At 46.5% G+C, this 4923-nt stretch overlaps 1 pseudogene; it reads left to right on the top strand.

The window, feature by feature from the left end:
• The first annotated feature begins 2310 nt into the window (after nt 1-2310).
• LOC105002291 overlaps nt 2311-4923 on the top strand; it is a 19338-nt pseudogene continuing 16725 nt past the window's right edge.

Below are 4923 nucleotides of genomic sequence, written 5' to 3'. Positions count from 1 at the left end.
ATTATGTAAAGTTTAAAAAAAAATTAAAAAAAATTGTGGTTTATATGTCTGCAATGAAACATTACATGGCAGTAAAAATGCACAAACTGAAATGACAAAGAATACAGATCAATTCTGAAACATGATATTAAGTAAACAAGAGGAAATTTTAAGAAGGGAGACTGTACTGTTACTCCCACTAGACACAATATGATCAGAAGGCGACCAGATTTATTACTTAGGGAGCATCACTAATGTTAACGACCCCCACCCCCAGGAAAACCGTGTGGAATCTCTGCCCTTACTGAGGTTATTTCCTGTCTATGAACAACCACTGAACTGGGTGTATGTCTGCCCTTGGAGTCCTGAAACAGCTGGGCCATTTTGCCCCAGTTTGGAGTTGATTGATGTGGACACGCCCCTCACTCAAGCATTCTGGAGCTTGGAAGTCTCTACTTGACATATTTTGTGTTCATCTGAGTATCTAGGAAGCAAGGTGGTCCACCTTTTCAGGCAGAACAAATCCCCCTCACAAAAAACCACCACAGTCATCTTTACACACGTTATCTTTGTGTACATGTGTGGTCCTTGGATTGGAAAGGGAGGAAGAGAGCGAGACAGAGAGAGTGTTGTGTGTGCAAAGTTTCCACTCACAGTCACGAAATAATTTCAGATGAGGAAGAGTCAGAGAAAGACAAATATCACATGATATCATTTATTTGTGACATCTAAAAAAATGAACTTATTTACAAAACAGACTCACAGAGAATGAAGTTATGGTTACCAGGGGGGACAGTATCAGGGGGAGGTTAGACTGAAAGTTTGGAACTGACGTATACAGATGGCTGTATTAAATAGATAACCAACAAGGACCTACTGTATAAAACAGAGAGTTCTACTTAATATTCTGTAACTACCTCAGTGGGAAAAGAATTTGAGAAGCAATAGATGCATGTATATGAATAATTGAGTCACTTTATTGTACACCTGAAACTAACACAGTTTCTTAATCACATATATTACAATGTATTTTCAAAGAGCCATATATGCATGTCTGGTCCTCTCAGAAGAATGCAGAATAAAAGTCTCTATTAATGAGTCTTTAATTGCCAACCTGCACTGAGCCTGAAATATGATGTGGGTACATGTGATTTCTCTTCTGCAGAGTTAAGGTTAATCAGATTATCATGAGCTTGGGAAAAGCATCCTGCATCACCCTGAATCACATGAATCACCATTACTACTTCCTAAAGGCAGCAAGATCTGTTCAAATCCTCTTAGGCTGATAGTGTTTCAGTTCAGTTCAGTTCAGTTCAGTTCAGTCGCTCAGCTGTGTCCGAATCTTTGCAACCCCATGAATCGCAGCACGCCAGGCGTCCCTGTCCATAACCAACTCCTGGAGTTCATTCAGACTCACGTCCATCGAGTCAGCGATGCGATCCAGTCATCTCATCCTCTGTCATCCCCTTATCCTCCTCCCCCCAGTCCCTCCCAGCATCAGGGTCTTTTCCAATGAGTCAACTCTTCCTATGAGGTGGCCAAAGTACTGGAGTTTCAGCTTTAGCATCATTCCTTCCAAAGAAATCCCAGGGCTGATCTCCTTCAGAATGGACTGGTTGGATCTCCTTGCAGTCCAAGGGACTATCAAGAGTCTTCTCCAACACCACAGTTCAAAACCATCAATTCTTCATGCTCAGCTTTCTTCACAGTCTGACTCTCACATCCATACATGACCACTGGAGAAACCATAGCCTTGACCAGATGGACATTTGTTGGCAAAATAATGGCTCTGCTTTTCAATATGCTATCTAGGTTGGTCATAACTTTCCTTCCAAGGAGTAAGCATCTTTTAATTTCATGCAGTCACCATTGCAGTGATTTTGGAGCCCCCAAAAATAAAATCTGACACTGTTTCCACTGTTTCCCCATCTATTTGCCATGAAGTGATGGGACCAGATGCCATGAACTGATGGAACCAGATGCCAAGATCTTCATTTTCTGAATGTTGATTTTAAGCCAACTTTTTCAGTCTCCTCTTTCACCTTTATCAAGAGGCCTTTGAGGTCCTCTTCACTTTCTGCCATAAGGGTGGTGTCATCTGCATATCTGAGGTTGATAGTGTTTAGGGAAACAAAATGTGATGGTCGGGTCATGAGGCGTGCTCTGTGATGTGGCTCAGGTCAGACTTTAATCCCTGGAGTGAGAAGAGGCTGGCCATCTTCCCATGTGACATGAACCAGCTGACTGTACCAACAGCACCGCCCACCTTCCTCATCCTGTGACTCAGTCAGCTTTGCTCAGTTGTGCCTTCTGTCTCACAGAAGCAGAGCCATGTGCCCCACACTCCTCAGCCTCCTGAGTCTCGATGAGTCCAGAAAGACACAGTCAGAGAGGGTTATGGTGGAAATTGGGGGGTCCTTGCACCACTGACCAGGTTCCCTGGATAAGGGTGCAAGGAACGTGGGATCCATCAGGACAAGCCATCTCTGACAGGGTTTTCCTTCTAGGATTCTGTGTGAGTCTGAGGATCTGGGCAGCTGTGGCTGAGTCCTCCCTATCCCTTATTTCTCTGTTGAGCAGAGCAGTTGGGGCTGATGCAGAGGACACTGGGGGACCAGGGTGAGATCCCTGTCAGTACAGTGAGAGCGGCATGCCCTGTGGATCCCTTATCTCTTTTGACCTTGATACTCATCTTCACTCTCCCCAGAGGTTAGCCCATGTCTGGACTCTGGACATGAAGGGGCAGTGTGAAGTCTGTCAGCTAGGAGCTGAGCCCCCGAGTGCCATTTCAATCATGAGAGGGGAGCAAGAGGCTGCACCCTACAGACCCCTCTCCTACAAGGTGGTTCGTGGCCTCTCCAACCAGCCCTTAACAACAGGATCAGCAGGAGCACCCACTAAAGCTGACCCCAAGGAAGTGTCTGGCCATCAGGCAGGGCCATTTGGACCTTGTCACAGATTTGATGTAGGTTAGCTAACAAAGGAGCGAGGTTCAAGGTTTACTTCCTTCTTTTCAGGCAAGGGGCTTTTTCACTGCTTAGTTGTGTTAGTGTTAGTCGCTCTGTCGAGTCCGACTGTTTGCGACGCCATGGACTGTAGCTCACCACGCTCCTCTATCCATGGGATTCTCCAGGCCAGAATGCAGGAGTGGGTTGCCAATTCCCTGACCAGGAGATCTTGCCAACTCAGAGACTGAACCCTGCTCTCCTGCACTGCAGGAAGATTCTTTACCATTTGAGCTACAACAAATGCAACAGAGAAGCCCTTCCCCTTCTTGTCCATGCATCAATTTTTTTGTGATATTTTCTTTTGCCTGCATCACGAAGCTTGCAGGATCTTAGTTCCCTGGTCAGGGATTCAACTTGGGCCCTTGGCAGAGAAAGTGCTGAGTCCTAACCACTGGACCACCAGGGAATCTCCAGTGTTTTTTGTTTTGGGCTTCTCAACATTTTGTCAACCCAAGGAGTGATTCTTCTCCTGAGAAGAATCACTTCCAAGAATCATATTCTTAGAATATAAAATCTAAGAAATCTTAGAAAATAAAATCTAAGCATGATGTCCATCCTGGGTTGACTGTGTCTCTGTCTGTCCCCAAGCACTATGTGTCCCTGAGCATCAGGGTGATGCACTTTAGGGGAGGAGAGTTGGAAGAATTGAAGGGGAAGCACCCACGAGGGCAGTGGGGAGAGGGGATCATTCCTATTTTTCTCTCAAAGCCTATGTCTCCTTCTCTCCTAGGTGAATATGAGAAGCCCTCTTTGTCAGCCTGACCATGCCCCGTGGTTCCCTTAGGACAGACTGTGACTCTTCAGTGTCACTTCAGTCCTCCATTTGTGATATTCAGACTGCTCAAAAGAGATGGGACCATTTTGCCCAAGCTCCAGGGATATCATTTCAACACCTTCACCACTGGGCCAGTGACCAGAATACATGCCGGGTCCTACACATGTCTCTCTCTGTGGGGTCCAATGTCAGTGACCCCCTGCAGATTATGGTCACAGGTAGGAGGGATCCAGCCCAGCTCGGGACACCTGTGCCTGCAGGCAATCCTACCCTAGGTCCAAGTGCCAGTGCAGCCAAAGACATCTTCAGGATTCCCAGCCAGAACTGAACCAAGGAAAGAGAACCAAGTCTGAGAGTTTAAACTCAGGGTGTTGAATAGAGGGATGTGTTGCCCTGGCTCAAGAAAGAGGAGCCTCCCTAGGCATTAGTTAGACAGGATGCTGCCACTGCCTGTCAACTCGGAGGCTGAGGAGGGACCCTGATCCAGTACCTGCCACCCAGTAGGGAGCTGTAATCCCATATGAAGGAGCTGAGGTCCCAGTTAGACCAAGTCAGCCCAGGAATGTTTCCAGAGGTGTGAAGTGGGGGTCACAGGTGGGGAAATGTTCCCTTTTTTCTCCACCTCCTTCCCAATATCCTGATAATCATCACCCACTTTCTAGGAGATGAGTGTGAAAGGAGCCAAGGTACGTATTACAACTGGTATATATTCTACCAGAGAAGCAGACCCACCCCAGCCTCCCACCATGCATATTAGAAATGGAATGAAGTTAAGAGCACTGCAACCCACTCCAGTATTCTCAACTGGAGAATCCCATGGACAGAGGAGCACTGTGGACTACAGTCCATGGAGCCCCACAGAGTTTGACCCAACTGAAGTGACTGCGTATGTATGCATGAAGCTGAGAGCAGATCGAACAGCTAAAAAGCTTAGAATAAACACAGAGAAGGCCTGAGGTCTTGAGCAAAGAGAAACAGAAAAGCATGAGCCAGAGCCTGAGAACAAGGCTAAAGAGAATGCAACAGAACAGACAGGAAGGGTAATTGGCTTTGCTGCTTCATGGGGAGGTGTTTCACACCTTCAGATGTCAGGGGAAACACTGAGGTGGGGTGACTCACTGAAGCTCACAAGCTTTTTGCTACTAGGTGTGTTCACAAAAC

This window comes from Bison bison, unplaced genomic scaffold, assembly GCF_000754665.1.
Source record: "Bison bison bison isolate TAMUID 2011002044 unplaced genomic scaffold, Bison_UMD1.0 scf7180017864450, whole genome shotgun sequence".
NCBI lineage: Eukaryota > Metazoa > Chordata > Mammalia > Artiodactyla > Bovidae > Bison > Bison bison.
Note: the sequence above shows the minus strand (reverse complement) of the source record. Positions and strands in the feature narration are given on the sequence as shown.